The sequence below is a fragment of the Suricata suricatta genome, chromosome 4, assembly GCF_006229205.1.
Source record: "Suricata suricatta isolate VVHF042 chromosome 4, meerkat_22Aug2017_6uvM2_HiC, whole genome shotgun sequence".
NCBI classification, from domain to species: Eukaryota; Metazoa; Chordata; class Mammalia; order Carnivora; family Herpestidae; genus Suricata; species Suricata suricatta.
Genome location: NC_043703.1, coordinates 69,083,103 through 69,097,176, shown reverse-complemented (window position 1 = coordinate 69,097,176; position 14,074 = coordinate 69,083,103). Strand labels below are relative to the sequence as shown.

At 45.3% G+C, this 14,074-nt stretch overlaps 1 long non-coding RNA gene across 1 annotated transcript in view; it reads left to right on the top strand.

The window, feature by feature from the left end:
• The first annotated feature begins 4,339 nt into the window (after nucleotides 1–4,339).
• Nucleotides 4,340–14,074, top strand: part of LOC115289589 — a 48,560-nt gene continuing 38,825 nt past the window's right edge. The window contains exons 1-2 of the long non-coding RNA XR_003907699.1: nucleotides 4,340–4,436; nucleotides 7,414–7,530. This is a non-coding gene — a long non-coding RNA (uncharacterized LOC115289589). The remainder of the gene's footprint in view (nucleotides 4,437–7,413; nucleotides 7,531–14,074) is intronic.

Below are 14,074 nucleotides of genomic sequence, written 5' to 3'. Positions count from 1 at the left end.
GACCTCCGACGGAGAGAAGCCAGTTCCCACAGGGGAGGCAACTCCTGAAGACAGAGCTTCCAGGTGACATGAGCAGCAATTGATGAGTCTTTGTTACCCTCAGCTGAGTCTCATGATGGTCACAATCTTAGGAAGAATGAGGCAAATCCAGGGGCCAAACCTCCCCTGTTTTTTCAGAGTCGCCTCTTTGGGGAGTGGAGAGAATGAACCATGGACTCTGGCCCGGGTGATGTCTGGATCGATGTGCCTCATGTGTGATGCTCGAGGCAAGCAGACTTCTCAGTTCACAGGAAACTCCCATGTGGACATGGTGTCCTAGGCCTTCTGATGGTCCAGACTAATGCCCCACTTGAGCTTTCTGGCCAAACATCAACCAGCAGAAGCTTCTTGGTGCCAATCGCTTAAGTCGAGTTTCTTCTGCTCTTAGCTCTCTGGATAGAGCAGGACTCAAATGTCCTTGTGGGCATCAGAAAGGAAAGATCTTTGCAAACTGCAAGGTGGAAGTGGCTCCGAGGCCTACCTCAGCCTGGGCTTGGGGTGGAGGGCAGCAAGGTGACCCGTCATCCTAGCTTGCCTGAGACTAAGAGATTTTCTAGGAGGAGAGGCTTTCAGATGGAAGACTGGGAAAGTCCTGGGAAAACCAGGATGAGTTGGTGGCTCTAAGGGTGAGCTAGGCCAGAATATTCCTAGGGACACCTGAGCTCCCAGAGGCCACACTGTCCCATCTGACCATGGGAGCCCCAAAGTGCAAAGACAGGACATGATGTAATGGCCCATCGGAGGCTCTGCTGACTCTGGCCTGGGTGGAGAGTCCATGACTGAGGGCACTAAGGGTTGAGTAGAGGTGGAGCAGGCCTCACTGCCTAGTGGTCCTAGGCCTGGGCTCAGTCCCTGCCCTGTTACCCCCTCCATTCTGTGACTTCTCCCTAAGCCTCAAGTTTTGCATTAATTAAACTGGGATAATAATAGCATCAAATTTATGGGATTGCTATAAAGAATAATGAGATAAAGCAACTGAAAAATTTTAGCATATAGTAAGTGCTAAATATTATATTCTAGTATTGCTATATTTATTATATTTATTATCATTACCTATTGTATTCATTTTATATTGCTGCATAGGAAAATCCCACAAACTTAGTTGATTATAATTCTATACATTGCCACCTCACAGTTTTGCTGGATCAGAGGTCATCGTGCTTGAGATGGATCCTCTGTTCAAGGTCTCAGCAGGCCACAAACAACATGGTGGCCTGCATGCAATGTCCACTGAGGCTCAGCATTCTCTTTTAGGCTCACTGATTGTAGGCAGAACTCGGTTCTTTGTGATTCCAAGAGAAAGGCCCTCAGCTCCTGGTAGCCCCTTCCCTAACACACGGGCTTCTCCACAACATGGCATTTTTGCCTCTTTAAGGCCAACAGGAAAGCAATGTTGGTGCCTTTTTCATCTCTGACCTCTAGACCCACTTTTATAAGGTTCTCCTGATTAGGTCAGGTCCACCCAGGTCAAGTTCACTTTTGATTAACTTAAAATCAACTGGTTTGGCACCACAGTGACCTTACAAATTCCTTTCCCTTTTACCTTATAATGTAACTTAGTGCAATTACAATCCAGGCCCTGCTCACGCTCAAGACGAGGGGCAGATTATATAGAAGTGTGGGTCATTTTAGGATTCTAACTACCCATCTTATCTTCCAGTCTCAGAGGAGCCAAAGGGAGTTGAATGGATGGTGAGCTTATTGGTCTTCTGGGCAGAAGCAGGGTGGAGTGTGTGTGTGTGTGTGCACGCGTGTGCACGCACGTGTGAACATTTAGGTGATAATTCTATTAGGAAGGAGTGTGGGGTCTCTTCCAACTCCTTAGAAGTGGGGAAGGTTCATTCATAACCTTTTATATACCTTGTGAGAAGCAGTACAGTGCTAGAACAGATGAAGCTGAGATGAACAGTAAGTGAACTCCACCTTCTCCTTCCATTTAGACTAAAATACCCTATTGTCATGATACCAGTGTCCTTGCTGTGCAACTAGATTTTATATTCCCCCTCCACCCATGCCTTATCCCTGTCAATGTCCCACTCATCACTCCATCGCTCAGGCCCTAAAGGAAGGCACTGTGCCTCCATCCTTCCCTGTCTTCTCTCCCCACCCTTGATCCATTACCAAATCCACCAGTTCTACTCAACACACACCCCCATGGCTGTCCCTGTTGTCTGAGCCAACATATGTCTCTCCTGGACCATTTCCGTAGCCACCTCCATCGGGTGTTATGTCACATGCCCTTGCTGGGAACCTGCCAGGGCATTTTCATTGCTCTTAGGACAAACCCCAAGTGCCTTGATGTGCCCCTCCAGGGCCTGTGCGGTTGGTGGCTGTGTTCCTCTTTGAGCAGCCCCCCTCGGCTCTCTCAGCGTCAGCCCCACTGGCCCTCCTGTTGCTGGCTCTAATGCAGGGCTCCTCCCTCAGGTGCTCTGTGGCTCCCTCCCTCCTTGCAGAGTCTGCCTGTGGTCTCCTCCTCATAGGGCCCTCCAAGACCAGCGCAGCGAGTCTACGCAGAAGCGCAATCCTTCCTCTGCCCCACCCACCATCTCCTACCCTTGCCTTACTTCTGCTTCTCTGTCACCTGAAATTAGATCACTTACTTGGTCCTCTACTTGCCCATGGTCCATCTCCTGCACTGGGATATAAGCTTCTGAAGGGCAGAGATTTGGCCTGTATTGCTCATCCCTCTGTCCCCATGGCCTGGAACAGTGCGAAGCAGCTGATCAGCGCTCCAGACATATCGAATGAGTCTATTCAAGAATAGACTGGGTTGTACGATTGTGTCTGCTGGTTGACGTGACTGTGGGGTAGGTTGTGGTGGTGACAGCTAAGGGGCTGTGAGCAAATTCGGGACAGGGAGCCTCGCAGATGGTCTTAAATTTAAGTAATACTTTAGCTATGAAACCCATTAGAAATGGAGATCTCTCAACGCCACCCCCAGAGATATGATCTGGTAAGTTAGATATTGGGCCCAGGAATTCACATTCTTAATAAGGTTCTCTGGCTTTTCCTGATGCAGCTGGTTGAAGACCACCCTTCTAGAAGCTTTTTGCTCTCTAGCTGTACCACCCAATATGGCGGCGACTAGCCCTTGAAACATGGCTCCTCTAAGTTGAGATGTGCTGTAAATGTAAAATGCACACCAGATTTTAAAGATTTAGTGCCAAAAATGTAAAATATCTCATTCACAATGTTTTTGTATGGATTACACATTGCAATGATAGTCTAGTGGATATAGGTGTTAGATAAAATGTATTAGAATTAATTTCACCTGTTTCTTTTTCTTTTCTTAATCTGACTACTAGAAATTTTAAATTACACACACAGATCGCATTATATTTCTATTGATCCAGAAGTTCTATGGGGGCCCACATGCCTCACCGCTGAAATAAATGCTGGACCTCCCCCTGATCACTTATCTTCAGGTACGATTTCTTGCAGACAGTACTGAAAAATGTGCCAATGAAAGTTACCACAAGAAGCAAACTGGTCCTGTCTAAATCTGGAAACAGTTCTTTGAAGCTTGTTACCATATGATCACCAGAGTGTTTCATTAAGTATTTCTGATCACAGATGTGGCACATTATTAAAATATCATTTTTACGGTCACCCTAGAGGCGACGGTTATCTGAATATGGAGAGAGAAACAGCTTGTGGAGCTGCTGTATAAATGAAATTACTAGAAAGCAGTGCACTCGATTGCATATTGGCTTGGGGGCTTATTCTTATTAAAATGTTTAGATAGCAGTTTCTGTTCATTTTCTGCAGAATTGCTCTCCAAATTAAAAATTTGGCTTGGCACACCAATAGACCAGAGTCCCAGGAGAAGTTTATCCTCCTTTTCTTCTTGTTATCCTTCACTAAGCACTTAGATGCTGCGCTGACAGGGAGCACAGAATGTCTGTGCGGGGCGTATGCATCTGAATTTCCAGCGGCCCTGTGAACAGGCGTACTTGTACTTGCCGTGAAGTCTGCACGGGCTTCAAGAATATCGGAAGGTCTGTCTATAGGAAAGCAGCCGCTGTGTCTCTCTTCTGATCATTTTTAGAAACAATTTTTAACGGAAATTGGCCTTCGTAGTTGAAGACGGTTGCAAAAATGGACTTGCTATTCATAGCCTAGAAGCCACCACATACACATGAAATATAAGCCTTCTCAGAATTCAAACTAATAAATGACTACTCGGCCCATGAACAAGACAGCAGAAGACTGAACATTTGGTGCAGGCTGACTTCCTTCCCTGCGCGTACGTTTGCACCCTCGACGTCAATACCATGGCAACCAGAACGTGGCCGCAGCAACTGTCTGGAGATGTGTCTTCTCACCTGGAGCCCAAGAGCCACGCCCACTGGGCACTCAGCGTCGCTCCCTCACCCCAATTATATTCAAACTTACCGGTGCGTCAGTTAGTGTGGAGAGAGTGCTAGCTGATGCGACTGACCGTGAAGGGGGACGATTCCTGTAACTTCTGTCAGCAAAAGGCCTTATTGGGGTGGGGTGGGGGAGCTGGGGAAAGTGTGTGTGTATGTGTCTAGTTCGTGCCTACGGAGAGGACAAAACCTACATTTTGTGATTCAGCTGACACAGCCTTTCTTGCTCAATCCCCTAGGTTAATGAGGACCGCAGAAAACATAGTGCCTGACCCTCCTCTGATCACAACCCTTGGTTTCAAAGTCCCTGCTTTTCTGAGTTCCCTCCCTACTTCATTCTTCCCCTGTGGTGAGGCTGTGATAGAGGAATTAAATGGGGGAGGCCAGGCAGAGAAAGGAAGTGGGTCGCCAGAAAGTCAAGAGTTGTGTGGGTACTGTTCTAGAATGTTCCACATTACTTCAGGGAGGGATTCTTAACTAGAGTGTTCCTATGAAACGAGTCAAATAAATCTCTGACCTTGATAGAATGCTAAAAAATTAATTTAAAAGGTAGCCATTACTTACTACTTTTATTACTTTTTTTTTTAAGTTTACTTATTTATTTTAAGAGAGAAAGCAAGCACAAGCTGTGGAGGGGAAGAGAGAGGGAGAGAGAGAATTCCAGGTTGGCTCTGCACTGTCAGCTCAGAGCCTGACTCGGAACTCGGACTCACAAGCTGTGGGATCATGACCTGAACTGAAATCAAGAATTTGACGCTTAACCTACTGAGCCACCCAGGTGTCCCTCTGTTGCATTTTAAAGCATTTTAAAGTGTCACATCAGGAAAACTACCACTGAGAGATATGTGCAAGATTGATACTGCTTTTCATATAAAACACAAGACTTGAAAGTAACATTTCCCACTATGTACTTGAGTCAACCTCCTCTGTAACTTGGGGAGACTGGTGAGAAGATTTGAGAGACGCTGGGCTATGAGCACTGGGATCAACAGGAAATAATGAGTAAACCATTTTGGAGTGCAAGGTTGCCTAAAAGGAAGGGTCCATGGACTCTTCAGTGCCTATGGGATTAGAATGCTCTCAGTAGAAGGTTGTCAAAGGTGTTGTTTTTGTTTTTAGGAGAACAATGACTTGCACAAAGCATGATTTTAATAGAATAATCTAGCAATTTTGTTGCAGATAGTTGAGGAACAGAAATAGCTGGCTAGGTGGGGGAGGAGGAACAAGCCGGAGATGATTGGTAGGTAAAAATTTCAATGCAAGATGGTGCCTGGACTAAGATGGTGGCAGGGCAGATGGAGAAGAGAGTGGAAGATATAACGGTATGAATAAATCACGAAGAGGGAGCATGGTTGGTTGCGTGGAAACAAGGAAAGGAGAAGGAGAGTAAAAGAGAATTCTGGATGTTGAGACTGGGTGAGCACAGAATCAGTATGTAATTTAATTTCTGGAGTGCTCCTACCACATCCCAGGCCTAGGGCCGGGTGCTGGGCATCAACAGTGCCCAAGAGAGACAAGATCACCCTTGAGGAACATTTATTCTAATGGGACAGTATCAGTCAGAGAGGTACAGGAATCACTAGAGCAACAGAGATTATAAAAGCATAAGAGTGGGCAGTTTCGACTTACAGTTCTGTGTAAATCACCAAGAAAAATGAAAATCAAGGGACACTGAAAAGTCACTTACAATGAAGAGAAATAAGAATCACTAAATAATCATAGCCATGGCAGTGCTTTTATTATTTTCTCCTTGTGTGTCAGGTAGCATACTATGTGCTTGGTAGGCCTTTTTCTTATTTCATCCGCTAATAACCCACAGGTGAGAACCTTTGCCCAAGGTCAAAGAGCTGGAAGGGAGCATATCCCAGATCCAAATTCAAATCTATTATTTACCTATTTATTTATATTTATGAGAGAGAGAATTTAAGTAGGTTCCATGCTCAACACAGAGCCCAACGTGGGTCTTGATCCCACAACCCTGGGATCATGAGTCTGACACTTAACTGACTGAGCCGTCCAGGTGCCCCAAGTCTATCTCTTTTTAAAGTCATTGTGAACTGACCTTATCCGAAAGGTTCAACCACAACTCATGGGTAATTGGAGGGCATATCATGGCACTGGGACATTTAAGGTGGGTGAGAGTTGGCTCTGTCCTCAATCTTATTATCTTGCTATTAAGAAAGCAATTCTCAGACCAAAGTTGGCCACAAATATAGATCTTTCATTAAAGAAACATTCCTTTAGAAAGCAGGCTCAGGATGGTTCATACAACTGTGAGCTTAGGGATGGCGCTCTTGTCCAAAAGCTTCTCTTGAGTCAGACGCAACGGCATTCAGTGCCGTCCCTTAGCAACATGGCCTCCGGCCTCACTGGGTTCCTACAGCCCGTTCACACATGGGCTGGGGAGCACCCAATATTGACCCAGGCCTCAAAATTTGAATATGTTTCATTTTAACATTGAGAGCCTATTTCTGACATGCATCATGTAGACCAGCAAGCCTCTCGTTTCACCAATAGAATCTCACTTTTGATAGGGGCGCCTGGGCTCAGATCATGATCTCATGGTTTATGAGTTTGAGCCCCATGTCAGGCTCTGTGCTCTCAGGACGAAGCTTGCTTCGTGTCCTCCTTGTTTCTTTCTCTCTTACGCTCTCTCTCAAAAATAAACATTTAAAGAAACTCACTTCCGATATTCACTATCCTAATTTTTAAAGCCTCAGGTGGTGATTGAGAGCAGAAAAACTGATATCTTTCTCATGTAATACCAGCTGAATTTCTCTCTAGCCTCTGAATTTCCAAGGGCCCCTATATGCCCGTAGAGTTGAGGTGTCCAGTAATACAAACTCATGTTCTCATGCTCAGTGTCCAACTATTTTAAAGTAAATTATGAAAATTTTAAAGTAAACCTATACCTTTAACTGTTATTCCATAAAATCTGTGATATGGATTTTTTAAAAATGCTATCAATAAACTATAAAGTACCTGTATTATTCTTTTTGACCAGGAAATCTTAACCTCATGGCCCATGAGTGAAAATGACCAGCTGTCATGATGAGCAAAGGCACTGTGCCAAGGGCTTCAGAGATATCTACTCATTTAACCTTCAGAACAAACCAATGAGGTAGGGGTCCTTATTCCATGCCCATTTTACAAAAGGGGAAACTGAATGTGAACCTTAAAGAGAACGTCATTTGATCCAGGTCAGACAGCTTGAAACTAATGGATGTGGGATTCAGGTATGAACCTAGGGTGTGCGGGAAGCTCAAAAACCTTGAAATTATCGTCAGGATGGTGCATGTGTGGGCACCCATATTGTTCATGTCATTTCTGGGGATGGAGGGTGGAGAAGGGCTGTGGTAAGTTTCTATGACTTTCATTGGATTCTTGAAGACTTTCTGCACCGTGATCTGATCCAGTACCATCAGAATCCAGACGCCTTGCCTGACAACTGCCTGTCATAAGTCATCTTCCTAATGGAAGCACAAAGCAGGCGTTTCCTTTCCTCTTCCGCGGACAGACATATTGAACTGGGTCTTTTAACCTAAAAACACAGCCACATTATCCTAATTTATGGAAAACATGTCAGGTAAGAAAAATCACATTCATAAGAAATCAACTGATTTTCCAGTTTAGAATTGGGCTCAAAGAGAACAAGATGGCTCTGCACTGTGAAAAATAAAAACATGGGTCTTTCTTAAATTGTTTCTCTGTTTAAGACAAGAGACTTAAAGGCATTTTCCTGATAATGGCCTTACCAGCCTTCCAGATTTTACAGGTAATTTCTAACGCTATGGTCCTTTGCTGTTTGAAAAGATAATCTTTGCCCGTATTTATTTGGACCAAAGCAAGATGATCATGTTTCCTTTGGCTTTGGTGGGGTGTTGACAGAACAGATATTTGAAATATGTTACTGTTGCTAAGGCAAACTGACTTGAAAAAGAAGAGGGAGGAGGAGATAGAGGAAGTAGATATTTTCTTGAAACAATTTGTCCTTCCATCTTCCTTCTGAGCTATTTTGAGTTGTAATGAAATCGTATTTCAGGAATTAGCAGGAAAAGAGAATATATGGTTTCTCTTATCCCTTCTCTACTCAATTCATACACATTTATTTTGAAAATTATTTGAAATTTATATAGAAAAAGGCATATAACTTTTACAATAACTTGGCGTGTATTCTACCTACACGTGCCCAGCAATCCACTACTTTACTGCCCAGCCCGTACTCCAGAAATGAGGCCAAAACAGGGAAATGCTTGATTTTCTTTTGAGGCTCGTCTGCCCCAAAGAGTTCCTGTGAGCACGAAGCTTGGCTCAGTCTAATATGAGGATTTGGTTATATTATGCAGAAATTCATGAATTCCCACTGTAATGTTTGCGTATGCAAAATTGAGAAGTATTCTGGGTGACTCTATCAGACTTGAGGGAGAAATTGGTGTGAAAATGGATTTTTCCAAAGCCTCCACATTTCAAATGCAAAAACTCTTTTATCTGGTTACTTCTGGGGAAGTAACAGCCGGGAGTTAATGAATGGGAAGAGACACCCAGATTGCTGCACACTGGTGGGCCCGGATTCCACTTCCACCACCAGTCCTGGTAGAGTCTTAATCATGAGGCTGAGCACCTTGAAAAAGTCTTCTCTGACTGGCAGCGGGTGGCCAGTGTGTTTTGGGGCCACTTTTTCAGAGGCTGTCCTGGTCAGATGCTGATTTATTCACATCCTCTTGCCTGATGCCCAGCTTCCGTGTGACTCCCATCCCCCACGCCTATGTGACCACAGCAAAGGGGAAGCGTTTCAGGTTGGAGTTCGGAGAGAGAGGCTTTTGATATAAATGGTTTCCTCTTTCTTCAAACACCTAGGGCATTTCCACTTTACACTATAATGCTTTGCCTTTATTTTTTCTCTAAATATTTCATTTGTGTTTACCCCAGTCCCAGTTACCTCTACTACATTGTAAATCCATGAGACAAACGCCTTTGTCTTACATTTCACACACACACACACACACACACACACACACACACACACATTTAGAGTGTATTTATTTGGAGAGAGAGAGAGAGCATGTGCAAGTGGGGGAGGGGCAGAGAGAGAGGGAAAGAATCCCAAGCAGGCTCCCCACTGTCAGCACAGAGCCCGTGCCTGATGCAGGGCTCGAACCCATCAAATACAAGATCATGACCTGAGCTGAAATCAAGAGTTGGATGCTTAACTGACCGAGCCACCCAGGCACCCCTCTCTTGTATACTTTTAACCGCAAGGAGAGTGCTATGAGTTTAGTAGATACCCAATGAGTACCGATGTATTAATTCCTTCTTTTGATGTGACAGAAACTTTTGGGGATGTTGTATTTTTTCTAGAAGAAAGATTCATGAGGACAGAAACTATGTATTAGTCACCTTTTCCCCTTATATGAGATCCAGTTTAATTTATTGGTCAGGATACATGCTCAGTAATTATCCTGGAAGAGAGTGAACAGATAAGGCAGTGATGGGTGGACCAAGTTTTTGATGGCCTCACCAGCACAATTCATAGTGTTAGGAAATGGCGATGGGTGGTATTAGGTTTTCTTCCTTGAATGGGACCACTTACCTCGCCCGGTTTGACCATTCTCTTCTCCTGAAACCTTTTCTTCATTTGGCTTTCAACACACGCCTGCAGGCCTGCTACCTTCCTACTTCGTCTTCTGTAGCCGGTTCCTCCCCAACCTCCCCAGTGGTGGAGGGGTCTGGCTTGGGGTGAGGATCTCAGATGTGTTCTTACATTTAAGCTGAATCCCTGAGTATTCTTTACCAATTTCTAAGATTCTGTCTCTATTTTTTTCCATCTCCAGGCCCTTTTTTTTTTTTCAAACCACCAGACTAAAATATCCAGTTGCCCACATGTCTACTTAATATATCTGAAACCGAAACCCCTCCCTTGCTCCAGCCCCACAAATCACTTTCTGCTCTAGGGGGTCTTCATTTCAACACATGGCAGCTCTGTACTAATTGCTCAGGACAAAGCCTTGGAGTCAGCTCTGACTCTGTTTTCGGCACATCCGGTTCTGAGCAAACTGTCAGTTTTGCCTTCCACAGACATAAAAAAAAAATCTGACCCTCCTCACCCCACTCTGTTCTGGGCTTCTGCCATCACTGCAGCGTGAGCTCTGTGAGGATGTACACCTTGTGTGTTTTGCTCGTTGTGGTATCTTCGGTTCGCGGGGCATCGCCTGGCACATCGTGGGTGCTTAGTTCTTGCCTCGATTATTATAGTAATCCCCCAACTCTGGATGTCTCAACCTCAGCGCTACTGGCATTCTGGGCTGGGTAATTCTCTGTTGTGGGGCTTCGTGTGGGCTGTAGGAGGTCAGCAGCATGCCCCGCCCCCCCCCTCCCGCCTCTACCCACTGGATTCCAGTTGCACCTGCCCCTTCCACCACAAGTTGGGACAACCAAAATATCTCCAGACACTGTCAAATGTCCACTAGGGGGCAGAACCGCCACCATAGCTGGTCTGCTTTCTACTGGTGCCCCACGGTGTCAGCAGCCAGAGAGGCTCTTTAAACATAGTTAAGTCAGATCATTGCTTCCCTTCCACTCAGAGTCAAATTCAAATGCCTTACAACACCTGTAAGGCCTCTGTCCTCTCCTCTGACCTCGTCCCTCACCGCTGCTCTCTCTGTCTCAGACTCACTCCTTCCTGATCTTCCAGATATGCCAGGCCTGTTCCTGCTTTAGGGCCTCTACACTCGCTGTCCCCACCGCCTGGAATACTCTGCTTCCAGACCCTCCGTGGAGCCTATAAAGGCAGCATTATTTGCTTCTTGCTGCTCCATAGTCCTCGACTTTACCGCCTCGTGATGGACAAATGTACCTAGAATAGTGCCTGGCAGGGGTTAGGTGCTCAAAACACATGTGTTGAGGGAGAGACAAAAGGATGGTTGGGTGGACACAGAAGACAGTGCTTTATTGAGGTCTTTGTGCTCTTCGTCCTCTTCTGTCTTTGGCTCTCTCATAGTTCTTGCCAAATCACAACTGGTTCTTTTTCCTCCTAACATTGAACATGTGACTGCAACTCTACAAATGGTATGCAACAAACCAATATAGACAACCAAAAGCCTCACAAGGAATATCTTTCAGAACTAGGTTGGACTCCATCCCATTTACGTCCCAGGATTTGGGCTTTATTTGGGGTTGGCAGCACAGCTCAGTGAACAGTGCCTACAATTTGGAGGTGGACTTCCTGGGTACATCCAGACAATTCCTTAGCCCCCGTGTGGTCGTGGGCAAGTAACTTTTCCCACCTGTGCTCCAGGCCTTTGTCTGTAAAATGGGATAGTGCATAACAGAATTCCCAGAGCTATTGTGAGAATGAGGGGAATTGATCATACATGAACAGTGCTGAGGCCTGTGGATACGTATTTGCTAGTATTAGTCTGTGTATATGCCATCTTCATGAGGATCTGGTGCCTGATGACATGGCAAAGCTTTGAAAGTTTCTGCAAGACAGCCTACTGAATGCTACATGCCGTTCCAGGTACTGGGGATATGGGTTGAATAGAATAGGATGTCTGTCTTCCTGGAATTTACATTTTGTTTTGAGGATGCAGACGATGAGCAGACAAACAAAAAATTATGAGCTAGTGGTAAGTGTGATGATAAAAATAGAACAGGGTGAGGAGACGGGAGGGCTAGGGAGGAAATTGCTTTAGGTTTCATGCTCTCGAAAAGCTGCTCTCGGAGGCAGCTTTCAGCTGTTACCCGAATGACCAAAAGCAGCAGCCGGCCGAACACCTAGAGCAAGAATTTTTCAAACACAGTAACCAGTTCATGCAGAGCCTTCAGCAGGGATCAGGCGTGGCATGTTTGAGGAGGAGAAGGCAGGCCATGTGTTTCAGGTGGGGTGAATGCCGTTGGGGAGGGTAGAAGAAGAAAGCGAGGTCAGAGGGGTCGAGTCATGAGCATTGTAGACCACACCAAGGGGTTTGGATGGATTTTTTTAGAGGGCTGGGAATCGCGGGAAAGCTTAAAATGGGAGAATGACATTTTACAAAACATCCCTCTGGTTGCTGCTGGGTTGAGAATGGGCTGTCGTGAGGCAAGCCCTAAAATAGGGACAGCAGTGGGGGACAATGACAAGTAAAACTCATGGCCAGTGAGGGTGATGATGATGGAGGGTGTCACCACGTGATGCTTAGATGCCGCTCGGAATCTCGTTACTAACGTGGGGTGTCGTGACACCAGCGGCACGTGGTGCTCGCTGTCCTGACCAGACCTCCCAGCCCCGATGGTGATGGCCTTACCCCATCCGCTCTCTTGCCTTTTTTCCTCTCAGAGATTTTACTGTAAACTTGTAATGTGATCAGTGTGAGGGCCAGGGGGTGAGGCTAGATTCCTTTTGCTTCTAGAACTTTCTCCCCTGGCTCCTAGGAATCTTAAGAGAAGCTAAACTTGTGTTGAATCTAAAGAGAGAGAATAACAGTGTCTAAATAAAGACCAGACAAGAATTCTGGGCCGACAGTGGACTATTTATTAAATATCAGCTTTTGGACAATGACAGTAACTATATGTGAATGATATTTGTTTTTAAGAATCTTGAAAAAAAAAAACCAGAGACGTCTTCTGAAGGTTAAAAACAGAAAGGCCCCTTGTACTCCTGTTCCATAAATTCTGTTATGAATGAGGTTGTATGTTTCACATTTAATACACAGTCACTGGCTTGGAAGGATTTCTTTTCTGGATCTGATGGACTGAAGGCCAATGTTTTTTTTTTTTTTCCTGTGCTAATTTACACCACTATTTATAGACCTACCATTTCCATACTTAGCATACTTTTCAGATTGCAGGAAAGAGGCCAAATGGAATTGCTATAGGTCTTCTGTCTCCTGGTTATTCACACGAGGCAAACTGCCCTGAGTGAGACCAAGTCCCTGAGGCGATGGTCTTTGATCAGCCCACGTCGGCTCGCTCCTCCATTTGTCCCTACGAGATCACTTATTGGGCAGCCTGCTTTTGGGTTGCCAGATGAAATTACAGGACATCCAGTTAAATTTGAATATAAAATTTTAAAATAGGAAGAACTTTTTTAGTATCAGTATGTCCCAAGCTTTATAGGGACAGATAGTAGTTGTTTATTTGAAATTCAAACTTAACTGGACATCTGTGCTTTTATTTGCTGACGTGGCAAGCCCAACCCTGGTTGGGGTTGGGTCTGAAGGATTTCCAGCAGGAGAGATCGCTTAATGCCACACGCTGGCTGCCTCTTTGGGCCTGTCCAACTCCGGTCACCCACTCGCCTCAACCCAGCAGGATTGCAAATGGGTATTGTCACTGGAGTGGCCAGCTCTCTTCACCTACCTTCCCATGTCTCAGTTAGACTCCCAGCACTATATTTAGGACATTCTTTCCTTCCTCCCTATCGTAGAAGCTATTTTCCATCCATCTATCCGTCTGTCTGTCCGTCCATCCATCCAACAAGAACACCTTTCAAGTATCAGACACCAGGCGGCAAATCCATAATCTCCCTGGGAATGTGTCATGTGGAGGATTCGTGCTCTCTCTCAGAGCCAGCTTCTTGGAAGTCCTCCAGAACACAGGAAGCAGCTGTTGCAGTGAACAAAACAGCTCTGATCCGAGCATCTCTGGACTTGTCCAACTGAGCCTATATATCTTGGATGCCACCAGTT